At 41.2% G+C, this 23,152-nt stretch overlaps 1 pseudogene; it reads right to left on the bottom strand.

The window, feature by feature from the left end:
* Positions 1-7,534, bottom strand: part of LOC138656812 (piwi-like protein 1 pseudogene) — a 28,491-nt pseudogene extending 20,957 nt beyond the window's left edge.
* Between the last annotated feature and the right edge of the window lie 15,618 nt (positions 7,535-23,152).

Raw genomic sequence — 23,152 nt, 5'->3', positions numbered from 1 at the left:
TCCTGTCCTGGGCTCTCTGACTGCCTGGCCAATTTGGCAGGTGGTGAAGAGACAGATGGCTGCTCTCCAGTGCTCTGTGCCTGAGAGGATGTGGCACTAACTGAAGTCGATGCCGAGGTGTTAGCTGCCATCCACCCGACAACGGCTTCAATTTGGTCTTCACGCAGCAGCGGTGCACGGCGCTCTCCGACAAAGCTGCGCATGAAGGACTGTTCCCTGCTGAAACTGAGTGACGACGAGTCACCGGCGCCCGCAGCAGGCACAGAATCACCACGTCCTCTCCCTGCTCCTCTCCCTGCTCCGCGCCCACGCCCACGTGCCTTACTCCCTGCCCTCTTCATCTTGGTTGACAGATAAAGATAAGCAGAAAAGTACTAAGGCCTTAGTGTGCTTATTCCTGAAATGCTCCTCCTAACAGGTGTAAGAAACACTAATGTTGTAAAGTGTGGACTAAACTTTATTATTTTTCAAATGTGGCCTACACAAGTGTTATGTTGTGTTTGGTGAACTTTACTTTTTTTTTGTGCAGATCGGGCTACAGAGCTAGTTTAAATCACACGGAGACCATGCAGACAGCCGTAAACGGCGCTGCAAGGCCAAAAAACCCTCCTCTAGGTTATCCTATGTAGTGTTTTTCCACTATTTAGCTGGAGACGGGTGGAAAGACACTAATAGGAACTTTTTTTTTTAAATTTTAAACAGGCTGCACTATTTGAAAAAAAGGAAATTGTTTTTCAAGGTATGAGGCAGTAACGCACCCTGAGCTGAATCCAACCGGCTATGGCTGCACACAGACTACAGGGCGAGCTGCGCTCACACAGAGACCGTGCAGACAGCCGTAAACGGCGCTGCAAGGCCCAATAAACCCCCTCTAGGTTATCCTATGTAGTGTTTTTCCACTATTTAGCTGGAGACGGGTGGAAAAACACTAATAGGGAATTTTTTTTTAAATTTTTAAACAGGCTGCACTATTTGAAAAAAAGGAAAATTTTTCTCAAGGTATGAGGCAGTAACGAACCCTGAGCTGAATCCAACCGGCTATGGCTGCACACAGACTACAGGGCGAGCTGGGCTCACACGGAGACCGTGCAGACAGCCGTAATCGGCGCTGCAAGGCCAAAAAACCCCCCTCTAGGTTATCCTATGTAGTGTTTTTCCACAATTTAGCTGGAGACGGGTGGAAAAACACTAATAGGGAATTTTTTTTTACATTTTTAAACAGGCTGCACTATTTGAAAGAAAGGAAAATTTTTCTCAAGGTATGAGCCAGTAACGAACCCTGAGCTGAATCCAACCGGCTATGGCTGCACACAGACTACAGGGTGAGCTGGGCTCACACGGAGACCGTGCAGACAGCCGTAAACGGCGCTGCAAGGCCCAAAAACCCCCCTCTAGGTTATCCTATGTAGTGTTTTTCCACAATTTAGCTGGAGACGGGTGGAAAAACACTAATAGGAAATTTGAGAAAAAATGTGCAGCAGGCTGCACTATGAGCAAAAAAGGACAACTGTGTGAGGCAGTGTGAACCCCCCCTGAGCTGAATACAACCGGGTATATGGCTGCACACAGACTACAGAGTGAGCTGCACACACACACACACACACAGAGACCTTGCAGAACGCTGTTAAAACAGCGCTGCAAGGCAAGAGCAAGGTGAACAGTGAAGAACACACAGCGTTTTGCTAAATTAGCCTTTGGAAAGGAAAATAAAGCAATTAGCTAGCTCAACTGGCCCTCAGTTAGAACACAGCATCCTGTCCCTAACTGAAATCACAGCAGAGTGAGCGCAAAATGGCAGCAGCGTTTTTTATAGTGCAGAGTGACATCATTTCAGCAGCCAATCACAGCCTTGCCAGTACTTACATGCCCACCATGCTAAACAGGATGTGCCCACACTTCCAATCATTCCTCATTGGCTGCTGCGTTCAGTTTGAATTCTGGGAACTTCCGATTCCGGTATCCGATACGCGGGAACTATCGGAATTCGGTATCGGAATTCCGATACCGCAAATATCGGCCGATACCGGATACTTGCGGTATCGGAATGCTCAACACTAATCATAATCATACCAAGTAATTTCTACAGAAAAGCCCTAAAACATTGACCTGGGATTCTGGTATACTATTGCTGTTTATTTATTCACTACAGGGTATTTACTTATTATGTTTCTGACTTAGTTTTTTTCTGTTCGGTGGCCAGTATGAACATCTGTTTACATGCTGCATGCACATCAGTTTCTATCCCAGTTTTTTTTTTTAGTTTTTATTTTTAAGTCTGTTTGCACTATGTGCACATGGCCACAATCAGGGCATTACTGCCCTTACTGCTGTATGGGGCCTGGTGAATAGCAGCACACAGAGGGGCCCGCAGGTCTGAGGCCCTGCTTATGTGCTACTGTTCATCAGGCCCCATCGTGCAGCAGAGTAGTGCGCGCTGTGGCGCACATGTCAGCGCTGGGGCCCGGGAGCATTCCTGAAGCTATGGACAGCCATCTTACCTTGACAGCTGTGCAACTCCTGGTCCCTCTGTCTTTGGCAGAGCCTAAACTGTATGGGCTCCTTCCAGGACCTGACTGAAGCAAATACAGTCTAACCGGCTTATTACTGAAGATGGCAGGTTCTCTTCCTGCCTTTGCTAAGTCAAAACACGCCCCCTGGTATAACACGCCCCCCAAAATGACATCATACCTGGAGGGAGCCCATACAGTCTAGCACAGGGGTGTCAAACTGCATTCCTCGAGGGCTTCAGACAGGTCATGTTTTCAGGATTTCCTTGTACTGCACAGGTGATAATTTAATCACCTACACACATAATGATTGCAGCACCTTGTGCAATGCTAAGGAAATCTTGAAAACACGCATGGTTTGCGGCCCTTGAGGAATGCAGTTTGACACCCCTGGTCTAGCATTTACTCTGGAGGCAGAGCCGTGCTGCTGCGGAGTGACTGTGAGTTAAGTATACAAACCTTTTTTGTTTTCTGTACAAAATTAATTAAATGAGTGAGGGGAGGAGAACGAATTGTACATGATGATAGGGGAGGGAGTAAGGGGGACTGCACATGATGATGTAGGGAGGGCGGTTAAAGGGGACTGCACATGATGTTGTGGGGAGTGGGTTAAAGGGGAACTGCACATGATGATGTGGAGAGGGGGGTTAAATGGGACTGCACATGATGATGTGGGGAGGGGGTTAAAGGGGGACTGCACATGATGATGTAGGGGGAAGGGGACATCAAATGATAAATTGAGAGTGAGGGAAGAGGGACAGCAACTTAATTGAAGGTGGGGGTGGGGAGAGTAAATGATGATCGGTAGACAGAAAATAATGAATTTAGAGGGTGAGGGAGTAAATGATGTATTGATGTGGGGGTAGAGCTGTTGATAATCAATAGAGTGTGGGAGAGAGAAGACATGACAATGAATTGGGGTGGCATGGGCATGTAAATATAATGAGTCGGGGGGAGGTACATAGGAGGCATTGAGTATGCAGTGACTGGTAATGAATTGGGGGAAAGAGTACAGGTGCTTATTAATTTATATATTTATTAGATGGAAAAAGTGGCTTTGTATAGCTAGAAGGGACTCATTGTTGGATTATAATTTATATTTCAAATGGTGGGTTGCATAATAACTAGTGTTGAGCGATACCGTCCGATATTTGAAAGTATCAGTATCGGATGGTATCGGCCGATATCCGAAAAATATCGGATATCGCCGATACCGATATCCGATACCAATACAAGTCAATGGGACACAAATATCGGAAAGTATCCTGTAATGGTTCCCAGGGTCTGAAGGAGAGGAAACTCTCCTTCAGGCCCTGGGATCCATATTCATGTGTAAAATAAAGAATAAAAATAAAAAATATTGCTATACTCACCCTCGGACGTGCCCTGGTTGTAACCGGGAGCCTTCCTTCCTAAGAATCAGCGCTTGAAGGACCTTTCGATGACGTCACGGCTTGTGATTGGTCGCGGTAGCATCATGTGACCGCTCACGCGACCAATCACAAGCCGCGATGTCATCGAAGGTCCTTAACGCGCTCATTCTTAGGAATGAGCGCGTTAATGACTTTCGATGACGTCGCGGCTTGTGATTGGTCGCGTGCGCGGTCACATGACGCTACCGCGACCAATCACAAGCTGCGACGTCATCGAAAGGTCCTTCAAGCGCTCATTCTACCAAGGAAAGCATGGCGGTTGCAGCGGTGACAACCAGGGCGTGTCAGAGGGTAAGTATTTCAATATTTTTTATTTTTATTCTTTATTTTACACATAAATCTTACTCACGATACCGATTCCCGATATCACAAAAATATCGGAACTCGGTATCGGAATTCCGATACCGCAAATATCGGCCGATACCCGATACTTGCGGTATCGGAATGCTCAACACTAATAATAACCAATTATATTGATTGTATCCACAAATGAAATACCAGTAGTATAATACCGTACACCCATATGCAAGGCCACTGGCTATACTATAAATAATCATGGGGGTATGTGGCCGAGGTTAAGGCAGGACAAATCACCATTATGGGTAACTAGCTGAAGAACCCGGTGTTGCCAGGGCATAGTAAATATCTGTGGTTAGTTATAGCACCTCACTTCTCTTATTTTCCCATCACGCCTCTCATTTCCCCCCTCTCATCTCTCATTTTCTCCCTCATACCTCTCATTTTCCCCCTCACTCCTCTTATTTTCCCCCTCACTCCTCTCATTCCCCCTTAACACTTGTCATTTCGACCTCACATCTGTCATTTTCCAATCACTCCACTATTTTCCCTCACTCCTCTCATTTTGCACTCACACCTTTTCATTTTCACCTCACACCCCTCATTTTCACCTCACACCTCTCATTTTCCCCTTAGTATATACATGTTTGTCATCTCCCTTATATATAGTATACACCTGTATGTCATCTCCTGTATATAGTATATACCTGTATGTCATCTCCCTGTAAATAGTATATACCTGCTGTATGTCATCTCCTCCTGTATATTTTACATACCTATGTGTCACCTCCTCCTGTATATAGTATATACCTGTATGTCATCACTTCTGTATATACTATATAACTGTATGTCATCTCCTCCTATATATAGTATATACCTGTATGTCATCTCCTGTATATAGTATATACCTGTATGTCATCTCCCTTGTATATAGTATATACCTGCTGTATGTCATCTCCTCCTCTAAATACCTATGTGTCATTTCCTCTTTTATATAGTATATACCTGTATGTCATCTCCGCCTGTATATAGCATATATGTGTGTCATCTCCTCCTGCATATAGTATATACCTGTGTGTCATCTGCTCCTGTTTATAGTATATACCTGTGTCATCTCCTGTATATAGTATATACCTGTGTGTCATCTGCTCCAGTATATAGTATATACCTGTGCGTCATCTGCTCCTGTATATAGTATATACCTGTGTGTCATCTTCTCCTGTATATAGTATGTACCTGTGTCATCTCCTCCAGTATATAGTATATACCTGTGTGTCATCTGCTCCTGTATATAGTATATATCTGTGTGTCATCTCCTCCTGTATATAGTATATACGTGTGTCATCTCCCCTGTATATAGTATATACCTGTGTCATCTCCACCTGTATATAGTATATACCTGTGTGTTATGTCCTTCTGTATATAGTATATATCTGTGTGTCATTTCCTCCTGTATATAGTATGTACCTGTATGTTATCTCCTCCTGTATATAGTATACCTGTGTGTCATCTCCTCCTGTATTTAGTATATACCTGTGTGTCATCTTCCCTGTACATAGTATATACCTGTGTGTCATATCCCCTGTATATAGTACATACCTGTGTGTCATCTTCTCCTGTATATAGTATATATCTGTGTGTCATCTCCTCCTGTATATAGTATGTACCTGTATGTCATCTACTCCTGTATATAGTATATACCTGTGTGTCATCTCCTCATGTATATAGTTTATACCTGTGTGTCATCTTCCCTGTATATAATGTATACCTGTGTGTCATCTCCCCTGTATATAGTATATACCTGTGTGTCATCTCCCCTGTATATAGTATGTACCTGTATGTCATCTCCCCTGTATATAGTATACACCAGTGTGTCATCTCCTCCTGTATATAGATATACCTGTGTGTCATCTCCCCTGTATATAGTATATATGTGTGTGTCATCTCCTCCTGTATATAGTATATACCTGTATGTCATCTCCTCCTGTATGTAGTATATACCTGTGTGTCATCTCCCCTGTATATAGTATATATGTGTGTGTCATCTCCCCTGTATATAGTATATACCTGTGTGTCATCTCCCCTGTATATAGTATGTACCTGTATGTCATCTCCCCTGTATATAGTATATACCTGTATGTCATCTCCCCTGTTTATGGTATATATCTGTGTGTCATCTCCTCCTGTATTAGACCGCTTTCACACATTATTTGGTCAGTATTTTTACCTCAGTATTTGTAAGCTAAATTGGCAGCCTGATAAATCCCCATGTGACAGGTTAGTGTAGCAAGTTGTGTGCAGCAAGTTTTGCGCATGGTGAGTTTTGCGCGTGGCGAGTTTTATGTGTGGTGCGTTTTGAGTATGTGCAAGTTTTGTGTGAGACAACTTTTGCATGTGTTGCAAAAGTTGCCTCACACAAAACTTGCAACATAAACAAAACTTGCAATTTCGCCTCACAACATAGCCTATGATGCTCTCGGGGTCCAGACGTGTGACTGTGCAAAATTTTGTGGCTTTAGCTGCGACAGTGCAGATGCCAATCCCAGACATACACACATACACACACACATTCAGCTTATCTATATATATAATTGTCTAATAATAATAATCTATATTTTTATATAGCGCTAACATATTCCGCAGCGCTTCACAGGTTGCACACATTATCATCACTGTCCCCGATGGGGCTCACAATCTAAATTCCCTATCAGTATGTCTTTGGAATGTGGGAGGAAACCGGAGTGCCCAGAGGAAACCCACGCAAACACGGAGAGAACATACAAACTCTTTGCAGATGTTGTCCTGGGTGGGATTAGAACCCAGGACCCCAGCGCTGCAAGGCTGCAGTGCTAACCACTAAGGGTCACTTCTGTCTGTCTGTCCTTCCGTCACGGTTATTCATTCGCTGATTGGTCTCGCCAGCTGCCTGTCATGGCTGCCGCGACCAATCAGCGATGGGCACAGTCCGGAAGAAAATGGCCGCTCCTTACTCCCCGCAGTCAGTGCCTGTCGCCCGCATATTCCCCTCTGGTCACCGCTAACACAGGGTTAATGCCGGTGGTAACGGACCGCGTTATGCCATGGGTAACGCACTCCGTTACCGCCAGTATTAACCCTGTGTGTACCCAACTTTTTACTATTGACGCTGCCTATGCGGCATCAATAGTAAAGAATGTAATGTTAAAAATAATAATAAAAAAAACCTGCTATACTCACCTTCCGCAATCGCTCGCTCCGGCTGCCATCTTTCCTTGCAGGTTCCGGTGGCAAAGATGGTATGGGAGAAGGACCTGCCATGACGTCACGGTCATGTGACCGCGACGTCATCACAGGCCCTGTGCGCCTGCGCTAGAAAGACCTGCCGTGATTTCACGGTCATGTGACCGCGACGTCATCACAGCTCCTGCGCTCATACCAACCCTGGGACGGGAAGCTGCCGTGGACTACAAGAGGCCTTTGGACAGTTGAGTATATGTTTATTTTTTAACCTGTGACAAACCTGGCTGGGCAATATACTACGTAGCTGGGCAATATACTATGTGACTGGCCAATATACTATGTGGCTCTATGCTGTTTACTACTTCGCTGTGCAATATACTACGTGTCTGGGATGTATACTACATCACTGGGCAATATACTATGTGACTGGCCAATATACTATGTGGCTCTGTGCTGTATACTACATCGCTGTGCAATATACTACGTTGCTGCGCAATATACTACGTCACAAGGCAATATACTACGTAACTGGGCAATATACTATGTGGTTGGGCAATATACTACGTGGTTGGGCAATATACTACGTTACTGGGCAATATACTACGTGGCTGGGCAATATACTACGTCACTGGGCAAATGCCAATTAGACAAACAATACACAGGGTAAACCTAGTTACACCCTATGCCCATCGGGAGATATATAACTATATCGGTCCCATACAATATACATATAATGACGTACAAAAATTGTGTAGGCACACGCAGCCGAAACGCGCGTAGAGGTCGTGGCACCATCAGACCAGAGGTATAGTAGGATTTATATTGCATATACTTATTTGTCTATTGCGCCGCAATGTGGTGATACAGTTTGGGGCAACATATTGTATTATGCCGTGTTGGCAAGAGAGACTTTCTTACCCGAACAATTTATTATATTTAAACAGCGGCGAGGCATAATGTTGTGACATGCTTACCTCTGGCCTGGGGTGCCTATATTTAGTACCATCTCCATCATAGTTGATTTTAAAGTATTTTGTATATTGTTCCAAATAAAACTGATATGGTTTTTGTACGATGAGGTTCTTGTGCAATTTTTTGTAGGTCATTACATCACTGGGCAATATACTACGTGGTTGGGCAATATACTACGTTACTGGGCAATATACTACGTCACTGGGCAATATACTACGTGGTTGGGCAATATACTACGTGGTTGGGCAATATACTACGTGGTTGGGCAATATACTACGTGGCTGGACAATATATTATGTGACTGTGCAATATACTACGTGGTAGGGCAATATACTACGTTACTGGGCAATATACTACGTCACTGGGCAATATACTACGTGGTTGGGCAATATACTACGTGTCTGGGCAATATACCACATCACTGGGCAATATACTACGTGTCTGGGCAATATACTACATGGTTGGGCAATATACTACGTGGTTGGGCAATATACTACGTGGTTGGGCAATATACTACGTGGCTGGACAATATATTACGTGACTGTGCAATATACTACGTGGCTGGGCAATATACTACGTGGGCTGTGCAATATACTACATGGACAAGCATATTCTAGAATACCCAATGCGTTAGAATCGGGAAACCATCTAGTATATTAGATTATTGTTTTACTTAAATATATTTTCACATTGATGTTGTGGGCAGCAGTGGTAATCGTTGTACCACGTGTCATGGCGGTCAGCTTGAGCACATTTAATTATATAGATATGATACGCTGCAGTCCATGGTGACATGTTATATATTTAGCAGCTGAACCCCACATATGCATATGTCCTGACCTTACTTCGGCCTCAGTTTTTCACACCTGTGGATTTAATCATCTATTGATTCTAAAAACCCATGTATTGTACCATTGTACATGTTTGGTCAATTTGTTATGTATTGGCGTTATATTTTTTGTAAAACTAAATTTTGATCTAATTTTTTTGGCTATGTAGACTCGATTTTCTCCTTGATTACCTTGTGAAATTATCAATAAGTTTGATGTTTCACATGACCCTCTTCCCATTGGAAAAAAATAAAGTTGGATCCAAAATGGCCGAATTCAAAATGGCCACCATGGTCACCACCCATCTTGAAAAGTTTTCCTCCTCCCATATACTAATGTGCCACAAACAGGAACTTGATATCACAAACCATTCCCATTTTATTTAGGTGTATCCATATAAATGGCCAACCCTGTATTATCTGTACACTATATACAGAGCTCTTGTGTATAATGTCACCAGTGATCACTGTATTACCTGCACACTGAAACTGTATACTATGTACAGAGCTTCTGTGTAAAGTGTCACTGGTGACCACTGTATTACCTGTACACTGACAGTAAATATAGAGTTCCTGTGTATAATGTCACTTAGAATTGTGTTGTTTTTTTTTTAAGTAATGATCAGTATTGTAGTATTCAGTCACTATGTGGTGGTAATATTTGGTCTGGTCATGGTGTGACGCCATTTGTTCCTTCTATGTGGTATTATTTGGTCACTATGTGGTGGTAAAATGTGATCTGGTCATGGTTTGACAGTGTTTGTCCTTTGAATGGACATTTAAAAAAAAATGTATGTGACTCATTCCCTAAAAGAAAAATATATAAAAATATATTTATATTTAATAGGTTACAGTAGAGTAGGGTTCTGCCAAAAGAGTCTACCGTGTCGTGGTGGCGGCATAAAAATTATTTTGGCCAGAACAAAAGCTGCTGGCTATGTATGTGATCTGGTGTTTAATGGGAACTGTTAATATGTGATTGATGAGGACATGGTGGAGAAGTTGAGTTTTTGCAAGAGTGGGTGGTGGGACTGTGGAAGGTTCAAAGGGTGGAGGCGGAGCTGGAGTGGAGCCTGCGCAGAGTTTGAAGGTGGCCCAAAAATTGTGAATATCAGACTGCACTCACATGTCATAGAATCATAGAGTGTTAGAGTTGGAAGGGACCTCAAGGGTCATTGTGTCCAAACCCTCCTCAATGCAGGATTCACTAAACGATCTCGGACAGCCTCTGTGTGAAGACTTCCATTGAAGAAGAACTCACCACCTCTCATGGCAGCATGTTCCACTCATTGATCACCTTCACTATTTAAAAAGTTTTTTCTAATATCTAATCTGTATCTTCTCCCTTTCAGTTTTATTACATAGCTTCTCGTGTTTCCATGTACAAATGAGAATAATAATCATCCCTCTACAATGTGACATCCCTTCATATATTTGTAGACAGCTATTTCTTCTTAGCCTTCATTTTTCCAAGTTAAAAATTCCCAGATCCTTTAACCGTTCCTTGAAGGACATACTTTGCAGTCCGCTCACCATCCTGGTAGCTCATCTCTGAACTTGTTCCAGTTTTTCAATGTCTTTTTTAAAAAGGGGTTCCCAGAACTCGACACAGTATTCCAGATGAAGCCTCACCAAGGAGGAGTAGAGGGGGATAATTACTTCACATGATCTAGACTCTATGCTTCTCTTAATATGTCCTAGAACTGTGTTTGCCATTTTTGCTGCTGCATCACACTGTTGACTCTTGTGCAGTCTGTGATCTATTAGTATACCTAAGTCTTTTACACGTGTGCTGTTGTTTAGTTCTATTCCTCTCATTCTATAGCTGTAATTTTAACTTTTCTTGCCCAGATGAAGAATCTAGCATTTCTCCCTGATAAATACCATTCTATTAGTCGCTTCCCATTGCTCAAATCTTATCTAGATTCTTCTGAATCCGTTCTCTGCCTTCTCTAGTGTAAGCTATCCCCCTCCTAGCTTTGCACTTTCTGCAAATTTGATAAGTTTACCTTCAGTTCCCTTATCTAGATCATTTATAAAAATTGTTGAACAACACTGGGGACAGGACAGAGCCTTGTTGTACCTGAAACCCTATTCCAATTGGATGTGCAACCATTTATTGCCACTCTTTGAGTACAATCACTGAGCTAGTTATGAATCCACTTAACCGTAGCCTTGTCAATCCCATTCTTGGTCATTTTTTCAATAAGGATAGTATGAGATACTCTATCAAATGCATTGCTTAAGTTGAGATATACTATATCTACCACATTTCCCTGATCCACCCAGTCAGTGATTCCATCATAGAAGGAAATTAGATTAGTTTGGCATTGCTACAAACCTATGCTGGTTCTAGTTAATTACTGTATCCTTATCCAAGTACTTACATGTTTTTCATTCATTTGTTCAAATATCATTCCTGGCTCACTGGCCTGTAATTTCCTAGCTCCGTCTTTTTTCCTTTTTTAGAAAATAGGGACAACATTTTCCCTTCTCCAATCTTCTGGGACTTCTCCTGAATTCCAGGATTTTCCAAGGGTTAGTGGTTCTGCAATTTCCTGTGCTAACTCTTTCAGTACCTTAGGATGTAATTCATCTGAACCAGAAGATTTAAATTAATTTAACTTTTCAAAGTGTTCCCTTACCATCTCTCTCTTTATGGATAGAGTGGATTATTTAATTCCTTTGATGGTGAAGATCAGTTGATGTTGCATTTGCTTTCTTAGACAACACAGATGCAAAATAAGAATTTAAAAGTTCGGCCTTCTCAACATCATTTTAACCACTTTTGACCATTTCATACGAGTGTAGTCTGATGATTTCTACACACTCGTTGACTTTCATGGCCGAGTTAGATTCGATTATTGGATCAAACTTAGTCATACTGTGGACATGTATAATGTCGGACATGTGCACGGCCCCATATAATAACATTGGCCTGAATGCGATCCGATGTTTTGTCATTTTTCAATTGCCCTTAGTAAAATGAATAAATCTCGAGTTATGGTTAACCTTTTCCCACAAAACTACATAACAATCGGATCAGCTCTTCCTGCTATATAAAATGATGCCTGCAAAATAAACTACATTTTTAGTGTGACAGGTTACCTTTAAAATATTCCTATCACAGGTTTCACAATTTCAACCCCAAGTAACGATGAATCAAGCAGCACACAATGGCAGAGTATATTGTAACTGAATTTATACTAAATGTAGAATAGGAAAGCACAACAAACTATTTTTCTTCAAAAATAAAATCTACATTGAATGGCGTAAAACCTGTCTGTTAGTACAGATTAATTAATTATGGGGCTGTGACCCAACATCATCAGTAATCACGGGTTCCAATCCTTTAACAACATTATGCGTTCTGAATAAAATATCTTCCATTCAGCTAAGACATTAAGACCTGGGTCATTGCAGGGTCATTCTGGTTCAGGAGGCCTGGAATGACCTTACTCGATTTGGGCTCTTCTGGTTCAGCAACATTTAGATTTTCTGCTAAATTAAGTTGTTTTAATAATCACAAAAATTAAACCATATAAACCTATAGGAAGGCGCGCATTTAATTTGCTGATTAATGGGTTGTTTTCACTTTTCCATAGCCTTTGTGAACAAAGCTTTTCATTGTCTGATTTTTCAGTATTATTAATTAATTTATAATAGTGTTTGCTTTGTGGTAGCTTTTTTTATTTGGTCACAGAGTCCTGTTATACTGCTGTATGCAGCACTTAGCGGAGAATGGTTTCAAATTGCTTTTTCTTTTCTATTCAGCACAAAGTATAACATTAAGCTAATAAAAAGCTCGACTTTAATAATACTTGCATACATAATCGCACAACTTCTCTGTTTTAACAGTATTACCTGTGTCAATGCTTCTCATATAGCTGTCTTGGGAGTCCCTGCGGAATTTAATGTATGTCCGCATTGGCTACAGGTATTCCTGTGTCAGACTTGGAGCAGTTTAACAGTTAACACTAAAGCTCATTACACAGTTATCTGTTAAGGTAAAAGAGGCACATGCAGTATTCTTATACATTAAAGCAACCCTCCTGTCGAAAGTGGAAATATGTATATCCAGGAGGAGGGCACCAGTTACATTGACTAGAAATGCCCCTTGTGTAGTTACATTATGCATTTTAACCTGACATTCACTTTAAAGGGGTTTATATTAAGAAAATGGTATTAAACTGTATAATGAAAATTTAAAATTTAGCAATTTTAAGTTCTTACCTAGAACCCTGCTTGCTGTGAGGGAATAGAAATTTCTTACCACATAATTTTGCTGCTAATTTTTTCTTGTAATCTGGAGTCACACTAAATGTATAAAAAATTGGTCCAATTCTCATTGCGAGGGTCACACCAGTGTAATGCAAGTGTCATGAGAGTAAATCCGATTTCTCACACCTAGCATCCGATTTACATCTGAATGCAGTGCGATTGCTGTCAGATGGCAATGCGATTTTAACATGAGCTTTTACACACAGCAATTCTATGTCATTTACACATCATTTTCAAAGGAAAAATTCTTCAAAACACACACACATATATCTATCTATCTATCTATCTATCTATCTATCTATCTATCTATCTATCTATCTATCTATACAGTTGTGCTCAAAAGTATACATATCCTGATAGAATTTTTGCTTTCTTGGCCTTTTTTTTCAAAGAATATGAATGATAACACCAAAACTTTTTCTCCACTCTTGGTTAATGGTAGGGTAAAGTCATTTATTGTCAAACTACTGTGTTTTCTCTTTTTAAATCATAATGACAAGCCCAAACATCCAAATGACCCTGATCAAAAGTTCACAGTCCCCATTTCTTAATACCATGTATTGCCCCCTCTAACATCAATGACAGCTTGAAGTCTTTAGTGGTAGATGTGAATGAGGTTCTTTTTTTTCTCAGATGGTAAAGCTGCCCACTCTTCTTTGCAAAAAAACTCCAGTTCCTGTAAATTCCTGGTCTGTCTAGCATGAACTGCGCGCTTGGGATCTTCCCAGAGTGGCTCAATGATATTGAGGTCCGGATAGTCAACTCTAGAACCTTCACTTTGTTCTGCTGTAGCCAATGACTTGGCCTTGTGTTTTGGATCATTTGCATGTTGGAACCTCCAAGTACGTCCCATGTGCAGCTTCCGGCTGATGATTGCAAATTTGCCTCCCGTGTTTGCTGATAACGTGCTGCATTCATCTTTCCTTCAACTTTGACCAAGTTTCCTGTGCCTTTGTAGCTCACACATCCCAAAACATCAGCGATCCACTTCCATGCTTTACAGTAGGAATGTTGTTCCTTTCATCATAGGCCTTGTTGACCTCTCTCCAAATGTAACTTTTATGGTTGTGGCCAAAAAGTTCAATTTTGATCTCATCACTCCAAATTACCTTATTCCAGAAGTTTTGAAACTTGTCTCTGTGTTGTTTTGCATATTGTTGGCGAGATACTTTGTGGCATTTGCGCAGTAATGGCTTTCTTCTGGTGACTCGACTATGCAGCCCATTTTTCTTTAAATGCCTCCTTATTGTGCATCTTAAAACAGCCACAGCGCTAGTTTTCAGAGAATCCTGTATTTCAGCTGATGTAATTTGTGGGTTTTTCTTTGCATCCCGAACAATTTTCCTGGCAGTTATGGATGACATTTTTGTTGGTCTACCTGACCGTGGTTTTGTTTTTACAGAGCCCCTGATTATACATTTGCTTGGCTATGTGCCCACGTTGCGTTTTTTAAGCGTTTTTGCCTCGATTTTCTGCAGGGGAAATGCCTAAAAACCGCAAACAAACAGCATCCCATTCATTTCTAATGCATTCCGCAATTGATGTGCCCATGCTGCGTTTTTTTCTGCGTCGGAAATGCATTGCGGAAAAAAAACGCAGCATGTTCATTATTTTTGCGGAATCGCAGCAATTCCGCACTCATAGACATGCATTAGAAATCTGCTTGTAAAACGCCTGAAAGACTCATGGAAAACACGGTAAATACAAGGTAAAAACACGTATACACTGTGTCTAAATCCGCAATCTTTTTTCCTGCCAAGGGTATGCAGAATTGGAGAACAAAATTCTGCTTCTATTCTGCAACGTTGTCACATAGCCTAAATCACAGTTTGGACGCTGCTGACTGGCATTATGAATTCCCTGGATATCTTTTTGTATCCCTTTCTTGTTTTATACAGTTCACCTAGCTTTTCCCGTAAATCCGTTGATAATTCTTTTGCTTTCCCTATGACTCACAATCCAGAAACGTCTGGATTTTTGTTTGAACACTTAATCATAAGTCAGTTTCAGCATTTATTGAACATGGTTAAAAAAATCTGTGAAATTGCATTTTTTTGCAATTTCACTGCACTTGGATTTTTTTTCCTGTTTTCCAGTACACGACATGTTAAAACCAATGGTGTCATTCAAAAGAACAACTTGTCCCGCAAAAAAACAAGCGGTCATATGGCCATATTGACCGAAAAATAAAAATGTTATTGCTCTGGGAAGAAGGGGAGCAAAAAACAAATATGCAAAAACGAAAATAACTGATCGTTAAGGGGTTAAAATTGTGGCCACGAAAAACTCAGCAATCTGGGCATTTGCTGAAATCTCTTTCTGAAAGTTAGAGCACTGAATATCTATCAAATGTTAACTTATCTTAATTTTTGCCAGTTACCGATTACATCCTAACATACTTGGTATCTATTGTAACGAAGTCCAAATAATTCTACATTTAACCTCTTACCCTCCGGGGCTTTTTTCGGTTTTGCGTTTTCGTTTTTCGCTCCCCTCCTTCTCAGAGCTATAACTTTTTTACTTTTTCCATCAATATGCCCATGAGAGTGCTTATTTTTGCGGGACGAGTTATACTTTTGAACGTCACCATTGGTTTTACCATGACGTGTACTAGAAAACTGGAAAAAAATTACAAGTGCTGTGAAATTGCAAAAAAAGTGAAATTCCACACTTGTTTTTAGTTTGCCTTGTTTGCTAGGTTCACTAAATGCTAAAACTGACCTGCCACTATGACTTTCCAGGTCATTGCAAGTTCATACACACCAAACATGTCTATGTTCTTTTTCATCTAAGGCCGGCCTCACATTCAGCGTATAAAAATACGGTCCGTTATTTACGGCCGTAATACGCAGAAAAGTCTCCAAAATAGTGATCCGTATGTCATCCGTAGGCAGGGTGTGTCAACGTATTTTGCGCATGGCATCCTCCCTATGTAATCCGTATGGCATCCGTACTGCGAGATTTTCTCGCGGGCTTGCAAAACTGACATACGGACATACAATCGATCCATGGGCTCAAATAATCGTAAAAACATATATACTGTCTATATATATATAAATATATATATGTCAGTGAGACACATACAGTTAGGGCCAGAAAAATTTGGACAGTGACACAATTTTCGCGAGTTGGGCTCTGCATGCCACCACATTGGATTTGAAATGAAACCTCTACAACAGAATTCAAGTACAGATTGTAACATTTAATTTGAAGGGTTGAACAAAAATATCTGATAGAAAATGTAGGAATTGTACACATTTCTTTACAAACACTCCACATTTTAGGAGGTCAAAAGTAATTGGACAAATAAACATAACCCAAACAAAATATTTTTATTTTCAATATTTTGTTGCAAATCCTTTGGAGGCAATCACTGCCTTAAGTCTGGAACCCATGGACATCACCAAACGCTGGGTTTCCTCCTTCTTAATGCTTTGCCAGGCCTTTACAGCTGCAGCCTTCAGGTCTTGCTTGTTTGTGGGTCTTTCCGTCTTAAGTCTGGATTTGAGCAAGTGAAATGCATGCTCAGTTGGGTTTAGATCTGGAGATTGACTTGGCCATTGCAGAATGTTCCACTTTTTGGCACTCATGAACTCCTGGGTAGCTTTGGATGTATGCTTGGGGTCATTGTCCATCTGTACTATGAAGCGCCGTCCAATCAACTTTGCAGCATTTGGCTGAATCTGGGCTGAAAGTATATCCCGGTACACTTCAGAATTCATTCGGCTACTCTTGTCTGCTCTTATGTCATCAATAAACACAAGTGACCCAGTGCCATTGAAAGCCATGCATGCCCATGCCATCACGTTGCCTCCACCATGTTTTACAGAGGATGTGGTGTGCCTTGGATCATGTGCCGTTCCCTTTCTTCTCCAAACTTTTTTCTTCCCATCATTCTGGTACAGGTTGATCTTTGTCTCATCTGTCCATAGAATACTTTTCCAGAACTGAGCTGGCTTCTTGAGGTGTTTTTCTGCAAATTTAACTCTGGCCTGTCTATTTTTGGTATTGATGAATGGTTTGCATCTAGATGTGAACCCTTTGTATTTACTGTCATGGAGTCTTCTCTTTACTGTTGACTTAGAGACAGATACACCTACTTCACTGAGAGTGTTCTGGACTTCAGTTGATGTTGCGAACGGGTTCTTCTTCACCAAATTAAGTATGCGGCGATCATCCACCACTGTTGTCATCCGTGGACGCCCAGGCCTTTTTGAGTTCCCAAGCTCACCAGTCAATTCCTTTTTTCTCAGAATGTACCCACCTGTTGATTTTGCTACTCCAAGCATGTCTGCTATCTCTCTGATGGATTTTTTCTTTTTTTTCAGCCTCAGGATGTTCTGCTTCACCTCAATTGAGAGTTCCTTTGACCGCATGTTGTCTGCTCACAGCAACAGCTTCCAAATGCAAAACCACACACCTGGAATCCACCCCTGACCTTTTAACTACTTCATTGATTACAGGTTAACGAGGGAGACGCCTTCAGAGTTAATTGCAGCCCTTAGAGTCCATTGTCCAATTACTTTTGGTCCCTTGAAAAAGAGGACGCTATGCATTACAGAGCTATGATTCCTAAACCCTTTCTCCGATTTGGATGTGGAAACTATCATATTGCAGCTGGGAGTGTGCACTTTCAGCCCATATTATATATATAATTGTATTTCTGAACATGTTTTTGTAAACAGCTAAAATAACAAAACTTGTGTCACTGTCCAAATATTTCTGGCCCTAACTGTATATACATATTAATATATCATACAGCGCTAGATGTCCTCATATGAACTCGAGCCTGGGAAAATTCTGAAAAGTTCCCAGGCACGAGTTCATATGAGGACATCCAGCAGAGGGCGCATCACCGCAACTTGAGGTAACTACAGGTCATTCACCTACATTACATTCATTCGCCAGGTTTTTACAGGCAGAGGCACAGCTGCATTAGCAGGTTTCTGCTTGTAAAATTAGTTAACCCTTTTGGATGGATTTACAGCGTGGGACGAGACAGATTATCGGAAGGTATGGAATATTGTTGTTTTTTTTTTTTACATTTGTTACAGGTGACAAGGGTCTTCAGGTGGATTACCAGTATAATAAAATATTACAACCTGTGTATTTATTTCATTAAAATACTTTGTAATAATGTGTGTGTTTTTTTTTAACCATTTCATACTATTGGATTAATAATGGAAAGGTGTCATAATTGACGCCTCTCCATTATTAATCTGGCTTAATGTCACCTTACAATAGCAAGGTGGCATTAACCCTTCATTACCCCATATCCCACCGCTACACAGAAATGGGAATAGAGTGGCCAAATGCCAGAATAGGCGCATCTTACAGATGTGCCTTTTCTGGGGTGGCTGGGGGCAGATGTTTTTAGCCAGGGGGAGGCCAATAACCGTGGACCCTCTCCAGGCTATTAATATCTGCCCTCAGTCACTGGCTTTACCATTCTGGCGGAGAAAATTGCGCGGGAGCCCACACCAATTTTTTGGGTGATTTAACCCTTTAATTTAATATCTAGAGCGCCCAAATTTTGCACATACACACTACTAACATTAGTAGTGTGGAATATGCAAAAAAAAGGGATATGAGATGGTTTACTATATGTAAACCATGTCTCATATCATGTCGGGTTTGAGAAGGAGATAGTAAAAGCCAGCAATTGAATTACCGGCTTTTAAGCTATCTAGCGCTGTATGAAATATTAAGATATATACATAAATGTGTCTCACTGACATATATATATATTTATATATATATCTATACCCCTATACTATGTGTAGACATTTATCTTAGCTATTATATTCTAACCTGTCAGTGTGATTTTACTGTACACCGCACTGAATTGCCGGCTTTTCGCTAGAACACCGCTGCGTATTTCTCGCAAGTCAACTGTTGCTCCGTGTGTAATCCGTATTTTTCTCGCTCCCATAGACTTTCATTGGCATATTTTTTGCGCAATACGGTGACAAACGCAGCATGCTGCGATATTCTACGGCCGTAGAAGACCGTATAATACGGATCAGTAAAATACGGCAGATAGGAGCTGGGCCATAGAAATCATTGTACCGCATGCAATCCGTATTTTCTGCACCTCTCATATGTCCGTAAAACTCGCTAGTATGAGGCCGGCCTAAATGGTAAAAAAATTCCAAAGTTTGCTAAAAAAAAAAATGCACAATTTTCCGAGACCCGTAGCGTCTCCATTTATTGTGATTTCGGGTTGGGTGAGGGTTTATTTTTTGCATGCCAAGCTGACATTTTTAATGATACCATTTTGGTGCAGACACATTCTTTTGATCGCCCTTTATTGCATTTTAAATGCAATGTCGCAGCGACCAAAAAAACGTACTTCTGGCATTTTTAATTTTTTTCTCACTATGCAATTTAGCGATCAGGTTAATTCTCTTTTTATTGATAGATCAGGCGATACTGAAAGCGCCGATACCAAATATGTGTAGGTTTGATTTTTTTATTGTTTTATTTTGAATGGGGCAAAAGGGGGGTGATTTGAACTTTTTTTTTTCTTATTTTTTCATATTTTTCAAAGCATTTTTTTTACTCAGAAGGTCAGAGGTGCGCACTTTTCCGGCCGCATGGCCGGAAGCGCTTGTCAAATGCCGCTGTCAGAGTTTGACAGTGACATTTACCTTGTTAATAGGTGCATTTGGATCGCGATTCTGGCCACGCCTATTGCGGGCACATGTCAGCTGTTCAAAACATCTGACATGTCCCGGCATTGATGCGGGCTCACCGCCAGGAGGGCTGCACCTAGACAAAGCAGGCCTGTCATGCAGCAGTGAGGCTACCACTAGGTGGGAGCAGGAAAGTCAAATAAGCCAGGTAGATATGGTCAGTAGAGCAGTACCAAAGGAATAGACAAAGCACAGTCAAAGACAAGCCAAAAGGTCAGTAACAGTCAGGAGCGGATAAGCCAAAGACAGAAGGCAGAAGCAGGTCAGGATACAAGCCAAGTCAAAACCAGGGAGTAAACATGAAAAAGGGAACCACTGAGTCAAGATGTGGATTGGGGAAAACAGAGACATGGGTTCAGGCAGCTAACACAGCAGGACAAGTCAGGATATACCAGAGTCAGCTACAAATGCCATATGCAGAACTATAACTGACACTGCCTGCAGGATGCAACAGAGATAAATAGCAAAACCTGAAACCAGACTGAGGCTGAGAAAAGTTCACCCCTTACATGATCAGACCGAGATAAAAGAAGGCAGAACTCAAAACCCAGTCTGGATCACGGCAAGTGGCTTAGACAAGAGCACACTATTTAAGAGATGTTACAACAGCTTGAATTCCGAAATGACCTTTCATTATTAAAGGGTTAGACTGTCACCTAAAATATCCTTTCTAAATAGTTATCTTTGCACCCTACCCACTTTTGTAATTAGCTTTATTATCTAATACCCTACACTTCTCATCTATCTAATCCCTAAATGTGTTTTCTTTTAACTTCACTTTCTTAACTTTTCCTTTGAAAAGAGTTGCAAAAAGAAGATAGGAGGCTAGGGCTGCACTCACTTTCCTGTAGCATCTATAGCCCCTCCAGGAACAAGATGTCATCAGCGCTGCAGTCACTTACTACAGTTTCTTGCAGCCTCTGAAGATGTCCTGGAACTATTGTAATAGGTCCTGCAGGAGAGGAGAGTGCTGTGTCAGTTCTCTGTTTCCATGTCCATAGCTGCAACTGTAAAATAAGACGTTGTCAACGGGCAGAAATAGAAGCAAAGAATGACACCTATACTGCCCCTTCATGGCCATATATTTGATGGTAGTTCTAGAAGCTGCAGGGGGGTAATAGTGTCACTCTCTGCTTCTATCTCCGCATCCTGACTATGTCTTATTTTACAGAAGCTATTACGGTGGAGATTGAAGCAGAGTGCAGACACTGCACTCACTTCTTCCACAGCATCAGCAATGGATCCAGGACATCTTCAGAGGCAGCAATGCAAAAAATTGGAGTAAGTAACTGCATCACTGCCAATGTTGACATCCTGTTCATGTGTAAGGGACTACTTGTGGTAAGGTTTGCTTTGCAGTCCCAAAGCACCCGGTTATGGTATCCATAAGTCTGTGTAGATGTAGTGGGGGTTGCTGTCAACCTCTATTTAGGCCGCAAGCGGTTTGATGATGATGGGACCTTAAAAACACGAGATGAAACAGAGACCACAGTCCAATGTAAAAAGCTAACATCATCTCTACTGGAATTATTTAAATCAATAACAGTCAATACACTTTTCATACAAATCTTCTGCACTATACAGAGGCCATCTTACCATCTTACACAACATTTCTATGGCATTTACATTATACACAATATTTGTCAGAATGCTTCCCAAGGTTTCTACCCCTGGTATTCACTTCCTTTTTTCCACTACATGTGTACATTTGTGTCCCCTCCTGGTTAGATAGAAACTCCTATCTTCTAGGACTGGCTAACACTGTGCCCTTGTAGACCACTCTTATAAGCTGCATGGAGGAATTATGCCTCTCACAGCTCTGTTATGATATGGCTGTACTCACTGTGGGTGGAAGATGACTTCTTAATTTTCCTTCAATCTCCCTTATATAAACCAGTTACTAGTAGAAAATTGTTCTTGAACTTGCTATCTTTAATTTGTCTGGACTAAACACACTCTCCAACTTGTGGCCTTTTACTTATCATGAATACTTCTTGCTCCTTCAGAAGCTCATCTCTAACTCTCTCTTACTAACTTACTAACTGGAAACAGGTCCCCACTGCTCATTTAGTTCCTCCCACCATGGGCTGGCTCCTGATAGCCTGTCGTCTATGGACCGGGTTAACTAGCTAACTGTTGCAGCACAGATTATATAAAATTACACATAAAATAGGTCAATGCATAACATTAATGCAAATGTTTTTTAGAAGGGGTGGCTACAACCCTTGCAGTCCTTTACACCAGGAGGGGTGATGGACACTGCAAAGAGGTGACTGCAACCACAACCTCTGTGATGTCCTGTTTGAGGCTTATCTCAAACATAACATCAGAGGAAGTGAAGTAAAAAAACACATTTAGGGATTAGCATGATAGGGAGAAGTGTAGGGTGTTGTATAACAAAGCTAATTACAAAAGTGGTTAGGGTGTAAAGATGGATATTTAGAAATGACATTTTAGGTGCCAGAGCAACCCTTTAACATAAGGTTCCTCTGGGGCACCTTGTATACTGCATCATAAACAACACATTGCAGGATGTACATGGGAAGAGTGTGTGTGCGGTTGGTTGAGAACATATGGACTCCTGGTAGGCACTGCAGCCCAAATGGATGGATACCTGTAGATGGATGTTCTTCAATTACTAACTTAACCCCTTCACGACCTTTGATGTATGATACATTTTCGTTATATGCCCTGTTCATACCATTGATGAGCCTGCATCTCTCTCGGCACATAATGGCTGAGAGGCGACAAAAGCAGCAATGTTTTTAACAAATTTCAGCATTTTTTCACCACTTTAATAAAAAAAACTTAGTGAGCATGGAAAATAAAAAAAAAAACTGTTGTGAAATTTCACTCTTTTTTTGTAATTTCACTGCACTTGAATTTTGTTTCCCGTATTTCAGTACACTATGTGGTAGA

This window comes from Ranitomeya imitator, chromosome 1 (assembly GCF_032444005.1).
Source record: "Ranitomeya imitator isolate aRanImi1 chromosome 1, aRanImi1.pri, whole genome shotgun sequence".
NCBI lineage: Eukaryota > Metazoa > Chordata > Amphibia > Anura > Dendrobatidae > Ranitomeya > Ranitomeya imitator.
This window is presented reverse-complemented; position numbering and strand designations above follow the sequence as displayed.